This window comes from Taudactylus pleione, unplaced genomic scaffold, assembly GCF_031769625.1.
Source record: "Taudactylus pleione unplaced genomic scaffold, aTauple2 ptg001086l, whole genome shotgun sequence".
Classification (NCBI taxonomy): Eukaryota; Metazoa; Chordata; class Amphibia; order Anura; family Myobatrachidae; genus Taudactylus; species Taudactylus pleione.
In genome coordinates, this window is record NW_028285487.1 from 2,076,829 (window position 1) to 2,087,101 (window position 10,273).

Genomic DNA, 10,273 nt, shown 5'->3' on the forward strand with positions numbered 1-10,273 from the left:
CCACGTGCAAACTCGAACCTATCCGAGCCTGCACATCCCTAGTTTAAACGCTATTTAATGGGCGTGCATAAATTAGTAATGGCGATCAGGGGTGCCGAGAGGGGGAGTAGCGGGTACTAGTGGCCCGGGCTTCCTGGAGGGGCCCTGCGCTAATCCCTCCTCCCTCTTACATCATAACAGCCCAGCACACGCTGCTGTGTGCTGGGCTGCACTGGGAGACTGCACGTGGCTGCTAAGTAGCAGCCACAGCAGTCTCCTATGCCTGTGGGGGGAGCGATCACACTGATCATGTCCCCCACTGGCTATGCGCCAGGCTGAGGGGCTCACAGCGCCCCCTCCCCAGCGCAAAGCGGCTCTGCAAAACTTATTAGTATTTTTTTCCCCGATAGAGAGCTCTCTGCGTGTCAGGAGAGCTGCAGTGTTTGCGGTTGGTCAGACTGTGTGACTGCGTCGATGTTACCGATGTTTACGCTGTTGCACGTCTTCAGACGGATATGAGAAGGCAGCAGTGGGTGGTCTTATGCTCGGCTGCGCTTTGGAAGGCATTAGCATATTTTAGCAGGTGCGATCCGTGAGAGAATGCAGCTGCGATTGCATCAGCGTAAATCTCGGAATGAGGCCCATTATGAGTCTTTGCTCCGGGACTGAGCACATGCCATTGTGGGTGATGTACAGCTGTGCACATACCAGTCACATCTCCACTACAGAGGCTAAATTGGCTCCTAGAGGGACTAGAGAGGCTGATTTGGGTTCTTACTGGGAAATATAAGTGAGGGCGTGTTGCTGGAACTGGGGGCAACTGTATGCAGAGTTGAGCATAAGCTTAAATACACCTGTGTCCAGACGCGCCAGTTGCACCAAGTATAGGCTGGGGAAAAGAGTACAATCAAAACAAATAGTAAATCCCCTGCGCTCCACACAGGAAGCTGCAGCTTGAAAAATGTGATAATCATCAATCACTTAAAGATACAGAGAGAACACGTATAAAGCGCTCGTCCACTCAGGTACAGTCAATTAGCTCACGGTTCGTGCACAAGAAATAAAGGACGAATCCGTTCGTACTGCACAAAGGGCCTGATTCAGACCCGTTCGCTAAGCTGCGGATGCATGCTTGGGGCAATTATCGCACATTTGAGCATGCATATACGTTAATATACACATGCGCGAACCAGTCACTGCAGCCTGGAATTGTGCACTCGTAGTACACAGACTGGATGCTAATGTGAGTGACAGATAGCGCCGTTTGTGGGTGGTAACAGGGGAAGGTGATTGTGAATGGGGGAGTGGATGTGCAGACGCAGGCGTGTCTGGGCGTTTAAACTGCGTTTTAGGGGTGTGCATAATTAGCAAACAAGCGTCATTGTACACGTCACCTGGTTGTATTTCAGCCTGCAGTAATCACAGTGCTTGCGCGGGGTAGGGTCTACCTCAAGCGCTGTGTGCAGCTCCGATGGGTTTCGATGTTATCGATTAATCAGACACTTCCTGGAGATGACGTGTGCTAAGTAAGAAAAGTGAGCGGCTTTATACTCCGGCGTGCGTTCGCTCTGCCGTCGCTCTTTAAGACATAGAGGGCGTCCTTCCACCTGACAGTGCGATCGCGACATTTGCATACCCGGCCCCTTTTAGCTGCGTGAGAACGCAGCTTATTGTCCGGATCTGAATCAGGCCCAAAGTTCCAAGAATAGTTCTTATAACTTAAAGTAATCTTCTCCAATGCAAGGTGCCCCGCTTATATTTCCAGGGTATACTTCAACACTTATAAATTAGTGTCACAGCACCGTAAGAGACTTTTTGGGAAAGGCATAATGATTTACATAAGAGTTGGTCGCGTTACCCCTGGAGCAATATCGTCTTACTTCTGGTAATATCCCAATCTTTATCAAGGTGCGAGACATACCTAGATAAAGACTTTGAAGAGTTGAAGCGCATTGGTACATTCTGGAGGAGCTGTTGCCACAGAGGACGCTGAGATATTACCAGAAGGAAGACGTTATTTCTCCAGGTTATACCTAAAGTTATACTCACCTCTCCTCAGTCATACTTACCTCTCCTCAGTCATACTTACCTCTCCTCAGTCATACTTACCTCTCCTCAGTCATACTTACCTCTCCTCAGTCATACTCACCTCTCCTCAGTCATACTTACCTCTCAACGGTCATACTCACCTCTCCTCAGTCATACTTACCTCTCCTCAGTCATACTAACCTTTTTGCAGTCATACTTACCTCTCCGCAGTCATACTTACCTCTCCTCAGTCATACTCACCTCTCTGCAGTCATACTTACCTCTCTGCAGTCATACTCACCTCTCCTCAGTCATACTTACCTCTGTGCAGTCATACTTACCTCTCCTCAGTCATACTTACCTCTGTGCAGTCATACTTACCTCTCCTCAGTCATACTTACCTCTGTGCAGTCATACTTACCTCTCCTCAGTCATACTTACCTCTCCTCAGTCATACTTACCTCTCCTCAGTCATACTTACCTCTGTGCAGTCATACTCACCTCTCCGCGGTCATACTTACCTCTCCTCAGTCATACCTCTCCTCAGTCATACTTACCTCTCCGCAGTCATACTTACCTCTCCGCAGTCATACTTACCTCTCCTCAGTCATACTCACCTCTCCTTAGTCATACTTACCTCTCCTCAGTCATACTTACCTCTCCTCAGTCATACTAACCTCTCTGCAGTCATACTCACCTCTCCTCAGTCATACTTACCTCTCTGCAGTCACACTCACCTCTCCTCAGTCATACTTACCTCTGTGCAGTCATACTTACCTCTCCTCGGTCATACTTACCTCTCCGCGGTCATACTTACCTCTCCTCAGTCATACTTACCTCTCCTCAGTCATACTTACCTCTGTGCAGTCATACTCACCTCTCCGCGGTCATACTTACCTCTCCTCAGTCATACCTCTCCTCAGTCATACTTACCTCTCCGCAGTCATACTTACCTCTCCGCAGTCATACTTACCTCTCCTCAGTCATACTCACCTCTCCTTAGTCATACTTACCTCTCCTCAGTCATACTTACCTCTCCTCAGTCATACTAACCTCTCTGCAGTCATACTCACCTCTCCTCAGTCATACTTACCTCTCTGCAGTCATACTCACCTCTCCTCAGTCATACTTACCTCTGTGCAGTCATACTTACCTCTCCTCGGTCATACTTACCTCTCCGCGGTCATACTTACCTCTCCTCAGTCATACTTACCTCTCCTCAGTCATACTAACCTTTTTGCAGTCATACTCACCTCTCCACAGTCATACTCACCTCTCCGCAGTCATACTCACCTCTCCTCAGTCATACTCACCTCTCCTCAGTCTTACTTACCTCTCCTCAGTCATACTTACCTCTCCTCAGTCATACTTACCTCTCCTTAGTCATACTTACCTCTCTGCAGTCATACTCACCTCTCCGCGGTCATACTCACCTCTTGCGCATGTGCAGTGAAGATGTTTCCGGAGACCCGCGCATGACTCTCTGCAGTCATACTTACCTCTCCTCAGTCATACTCACCTCTCCTCAGTCATACTCACCTCTCCTCAGTCATACTCACCTCTCCTCAGTCATACTTACCTCTCTGCAGTCATACTCACCTCTCCGCGGTCATACTCACCTCTCCTTAGTCATACTTACCTCTCCTCAGTCATACTAACCTTTTTGCAGTCATACTCACCTCTCCGCAGTCATACTTACCTCTCCTCAGTCATACCTCTCCGCAGTCATACTCACCTCTCCTCAGTCATACTCACCTCTCCTCAGTCATACTCACCTCTCCTCAGTCATACTCACCTCTCCTCAGTCATACTCACCTCTCCTTAGTCATACTTACCTCTCCTCAGTCATACTCACCTCTCCGCAGTCATACTCACCTCTCCGCAGTCATACTTACCTCTCCGCAGTCATACCTCTCCGCAGTCATACCTCTCCGCAGTCATACCTCTCCGCAGTCATACCTCTCCGCAGTCATACTTACCTCTCCTCAGTCATACTTACCTCTCCTCAGTCATACTAACCTTTTTGCAGTCATACTCACCTCTCCGCAGTCATACTTACCTCTCCTCAGTCATACCTCTCCTCAGTCATACCTCTCCGCAGTCATACTCACCTCTCCTCAGTCATACTTACCTCTCCTCAGTCATACTCACCTCTCCTCAGTCATACTCACCTCTCCTTAGTCATACTTACCTCTCCTCAGTCATACTAACCTTTTTGCAGTCATACTCACCTCTCCGCAGTTTAACTTACCTCTCCTCAGTCATACCTCTCCGCAGTCATACTCACCTCTCCTCAGTCATACTCACCTCTCCGCAGTCATACTCACCTCTCCGCAGTCATACTCACCTCTCCTCAGTCATACTCACCTCTCCGCAGTCATACTTACCTCTCCGCAGTCATACTCACCTCTCCTCAGTCATTATAATTACTTCTCCGCAGTCTCCAGAGTGCTGCTCTGCAGCCCGGTGACTTGCGCATGTGCAGTGAAGATGTTTCCGGAGACCCACGCATTCGCGCAATAGATTCTGGCACCAAGCCAGGATCTACTGCGCTGCCAGAGAGGAGGGGGCTCGCACTGAGCCTAATGCAGAGGTGAACAGTAATGCGTACACAGCCGCACATTTCCACGCTCGCAGCTGTGTAAATATGCTAATGTTAGCAGAGCATAAAGACGCCCACTGCTGCCTTCATACTTGCATGCGCGATCGCAAACACGCATAAATATCGGACATCGGTGGCCATTTTTCCCTTTGTTGCAGGTCTGACCTGCGCAGCCTAGGGAGCTCTTCTGCCACGCAAGGCTGCTTATCCACTTGTAGTGGCTAATTTATACCTGGTACACTGCAAGTGACTTGTGTGTGACTACAATTCAAATAAGACACTAAATTTAGGAAAAATTATGAAAGTTCGGGAATCGCTACACGTGGTGGAACATTTAAGTGGCACCATGCATCTCGCAACATAGAGTATAGCGCAAAAAGAATTGGTGTATGAGGACACACCTGTAACATACACTTTAACGGTATGTGGTTAGGAGACCAACAGTGACAATGTTACCAGTCACTATGTTGACCTCACTCTGCTGGCGCCAGGAAGGATCCCAACTAGAGATGTGCGCTGACCCCCGTGTTTTGGTTTTGGTTCTAGTTCATCATCGTTTTTGGTTTTGGAACTGTATTTATTTTCAAAAACTTGATAAAAACAGCTAAAATCATGTAACTTGGACCTGTTTTTTGTGTGCCAACTGCCCCCCCGGGCCGGTTCCCACTGGGCTGGTTCCTACACTGGCCTCCACTCTCCCACGCCCACTGCTGCCGCGATCAGGGCTCGGCTCTGATCGGGCAGCTCTAGTCTACAGCTTCTGCACAGTGCGGATTCGCAGAAGCCTAAAAGTAAAAAAAAAAAAGCAGACTGGGGAGCTGCTGCTCCTCCCAGAAGCCTTTGCGGAGCCTGGCAGTCTCCACTGATGGCTCTGCCTCCAGCCCCTCCGTGGCTCGGCCCTACCTCCAGCAGGACAATCTTCGTGTGCTGCAACAACAGGCAGCTGAGGCAAGCCTGCCACAGTCGCAGCAGGTAAGTGTTAGTGGTGACGACAGGGGAGGGAGGTTGGAGCTTAGGACACAGGGCTAAGGGGGAGGTTGGAGTCGAGGACACAGGGCTAAGGGGGAGGTTGTAGCCGAGGACACAGGGCTAAGGGGGAGGTTGTAGCTGAGGACACAGGGCTGGGGGGAGGTTGGAGCTGGAGGTTGAAGCTGGTTACATAGGGAAGAGAGGAGATTAGACCTGATGACACAGCAGGGGCTGGTGTGACATGGGCTGGAGAATGAGGCTGAGACACTGGTGCATGTGTCAGAGAGATGCACTGGGACTGAGAGATGCGCACTGGGTCTGGGGGACTGGGGCTGAGAGACTCACATTGGCTCTGGGGGAATGGGTTGGAGAGACGCACACTGGGTCTGGGGGAATGGGGTGGAGAGACGCACACTGGGTCTGGGCGACTGGGGCTGAGAGACTCACATTGGCTCTGGGGGAATGGATTGGAGAGAAGCACACTGGGTCTGGGGGAATAGAGTGGAGAGACGCACACTGGGTCTGGGGGAGTGGGGCAGAGAGACACCCGCTGGGTCTGGGGGAATGGGGCTGAGAGATGCACAAAGGATCTGGGGGAATGGGACTGAGAGACATACACTGGGTCTGGGTGAATGGGGTGGAGAGACGCACACTGGGTCTGGGGGAGTGAGGCTGAGACACACACACTGGGTCTGGAGAAATGGGACTGAGAGACATACACTGGGTCTGGGGGAGTGGGGCTGAGAGACGCTCACTGGGTCTGGTGGAATGGGGCGGAGAGGCGCACACTGGATCTGGGGGAGTGGGGCTGAGAGAGACGCACACTGGGTCTGGTGGAATGGGGCGGAGAGGCGCACACTGGATCTGGGGGAGTGGGGCTTAGAGACGCACACTGGGTCTGGGGGAGTGGGGCTGAAATGCACACTGGGTCTGGCGGAGTGGGGCTGAGACACGCACAGTGGGTCTGGGGAAATGGGGTGGAGAGACGCACGCTGGATCTGGGGGAATGGGGCGGAGAGACGCACGCTGGGTCTGGGGGAGTGGGGCTGAGAGACGCACAATGGGTCTGGGGAAATGGGGCTGAGAGAAGCGCACTGGGTCTGGGGGAATGGGGCTGAGAGACGCGCACTGGGTCTGGGGGAATGGGGCTGAGAGACGTGCACTGGGTCTGGGGGAATGGGGCTGAGAGATGCGCACTGGGTCTGGGGGAATGGGGCTGAGAGACGCGCACTGGGTTTGGGCCAATGGGGCTGAGAGACGCACACTGGGTGTGGGTCAATGGGGCTGAGAGACGTGCACTGGGTCTGGGGGAATGGGGCTGAGAGACGTGCACTGGGTCTGGGAGAATGGAGCTGAGAGATGCACATTGGATCTGGGGTAATGGGACTGAGAGATACACACTGGGTCTGGGTGAATGGGGCTGAGAGACGTGCTCTGGGTCTGGGTGAATGGAGCTGACACAAGCACACTGGGTCTGGAGGAATGGGGCTGAGAGACGCACACTGGCTCTGGGGGAATGGGGCTGAGAGATGCACATTGGATCTGGGGTAATGGGACTGAAAGATACACACTGGGTCTGGGTGAATGGGACTGAGAGACGCACACTGGCTCTGGGGGAAGGGGGCTTAGAGATGCACACTGGAACTGGGGGAAGGGGGCTGAGAAATGCACAAAGGGTCTGGGGGAATGGGACTGAGAGACATACACTGGGTCTGGGGGAATGGGGTGGAGAGATGCACACTGGGTCTTGGGGGGGTGAGGCTGAGAGACACACAATGGGTCTGGTGGAATGGGGCGGAGAGGCGCACACTGGATCTGAGGGAGTGGGGCTGAGGCGCACACTGGGTCTGGGGGAGTGGGGCTGAAATGCACACTGGGTCTGGGGGAGTGGGGCTGAGACACGCACAGTGGGTCTGGGGAAATGAGGCGGAGAGACGCACACTGGATCTGGGGGAATGGGGCGGAGAGACGCATGCTGGATCTTGGGGAGTGGGGCTGAGAGACGCATACTGGGTCTGGGGAAATGGGGCAGAGAGATTGCGCACTGGGTCTGGGGGAATGGGGCTGAGAGACGCACACTGGGTCTGGGGGAATGGGGCGGAGAGGCGCACACTGGATCTGGGGGAGTGGGGCTGAGAGAGACGCACACTGGGTCTGGTGGAATGGGGTGGAGAGGCGCACACTGGATCTGGGGGAGTGGGGCTTAGAGACGCACACTGGGTCTGGGGGAGTGGGGCTGAAATGCACACTGGGTCTGGCGGAGTGGGGCTGAGACACGCACAGTGGGTCTGGGGAAATGGGGTGGAGAGACGCACGCTGGATCTGGGGGAATGGGGCAGAGAGACGCATGCTGGGTTTGGGGGAGTGGGGCTGAGAGACGCACAATGGGTCTGGGGAAATGGGGCTGAGAGAAGGGCACTGGGTCTGGGGGAATGGGGCTGAGAGACGCACACTGGGTCTGGGGGAATGGGGCTGAGAGACGTGCACTGGGTCTGGGGGAATGGGGCTGAGAGATGCGCACTGGGTCTGGGGAAATGGGGCTGAGAGACGCGCACTGGGTTTGGGCCAATGGGGCTGAGAGACGCACTGGGTGTGGGTCAATGGGGCTGAGAGACGTGCACTGGATCTGGGGGAATGGGGTTGAGAGATGCACATTAGATCTGGGGTAATGGGACTGAGAGATGCACACTGGGTCTGGGGGAATGGGGCTGAGAGACGTGCTCTGGGTCTGGGGGAATGGAGCTGAGACAAGCACACTGGGTCTGGAGGAATGGGGCTGAGAGATTGCGCACTGGGTCTGGGGGAATGGGGCTGAGAGACGTGCACTGGGTCTGGGAGAATGGAGCTGAGAGATGCGCACTGGGTCTGGGGGAATGGGGCTGAGAGACGTGCACTGGATCTGGGGGAATGGGGCTGAGAGATGCACATTGGATCTGGGGTAATGGGACTGAGAGATACACACTGGGTCTGGGGGAATGGGGCTGAGAGATGTGCTCTGGGTCTGGGTGAATGGAGCTGACACAAGCACACTGGGTCTGGAGGAATGGGGCTGAGAGACGCACACTGGCTCTGGGGGAATGGGGCTGAGAGATGCACATTGGATCTGGGGGAAGGGGGCTTAGAGATGCACACTGGAACTGGGGGAAGGGGGCTGAGAAATGCACAAAGGGTCTGGGGGAATGGGACTGAGAGACATACACTGGGTCTGGGGGAATGGGGTGGAGAGATGCACACTGGGTCTTGGGGGAGTGAGGCTGAGAGACACACACTGGGTCTGGTGGAATGGGGCGGAGAGGCGCACACTGGATCTGAGGGAGTGGGGCTGAGGCGTGCACTGGGTCTGGGGGAGTGGGGCTGAAATGCACACTGGGTCTGGGGGAGTGGGGCTGAGACACGCACAGTGGGTCTGGGGAAATGGGGCGGAGAGACGCACACTGGATCTGGGGGAATGGGGCGGAGAGACGCATGCTGGATCTTGGGGAGTGGGGCTGAGAGACGCATACTGGGTCTGGGGAAATGGGGCAGAGAGATTGCGCACTGGGTCTGGGGGAATGGGGCTGAGAGACGCACACTGGGTCTGGGGGAATGGGGCTGAGACATGTACACTGGGTCTGGGGGAATGGGGCTGAGAGACGTGCACTGGGTCTGGGGGAATGGAGCTGAGAGATGCGCACTGGGTCTGGGGGAATGGGGCTTAGAGACGCGCACTGGGTTTGGGCCAATGGGGCTGAGAGACGTGCACTGGATCTGGGGGAATGGGGCTGAGAGATGCACATTAGATCTGGTTAATGGGACTGAGAGATGCACACTGGGTCTGTGGGATTGGGGCTTAGAGACATGCTCTGGGTCTGGGGGAATGGAGCTGAGACAAGCACACTGGGTCTGGAGGAATGGGGCTGAGAGGCGCACACTGGCTCTGGGGGAAGGAGGCTGAGAGATGCACACTGGAACTGGGGGAGTGGGGCTGAGAGACACACACTGGGTCTGGGGGCGTGGGTCTGAGAGCCGTGCACTGGGTCTGGGGGAATGGGGCTGAGAGACGTGCACTGGGTCTGGGAGAATGGAGCTGAGAGATGCACACTGAGTCTGGGGGAATGGGGCTGAGAGACGCGCACTGGGATTGGGCCATTGGGGCTGAGAGACGCACACTGGGTGTGGGCCAATGGGGCTGAGAGACGTGCACTGGATCTGGGGGAATGGGGCTGAGAGATGCACATTAGATCTGGAGTAATGGGACTGAGAGATACACCCTGGGTCTGGGGGAATGGGGCTGAGAGACGTGCTCTGGGTCTGGGGGAATGGAGCTGAGACAAGCACACTGGGTCTGGAGGAATGGGGCTGAGAGGCGCACACTGGCTCTGGGGGAAGGAGGCTGAGAGATGCACTCTGGAACTGGGGGAGTGGGGCTGAGAGACACACACTGGGTCTGGGGGCGTGGGTCTGAGAGCCGTGCACTGGGTCTGGGGGAATGGGGCTGAGAGACGTGCACTGGGTCTGGGAGAATGGAGCTGAGAGATGCGCACTGAGTCTGGGGGAATGGGGCTGAGAGATGCGCACTGGGATTGGGCCAATGGGGCTGAGAGACGCACACTGGGTGTGGGCCAATGGGGCTGAGAGACGTGCACTGGATCTGGGGGAATGGGGCTGAGAGATGCACATTAGATCAGGAGTAATGGGACTGAGAGATACACACTG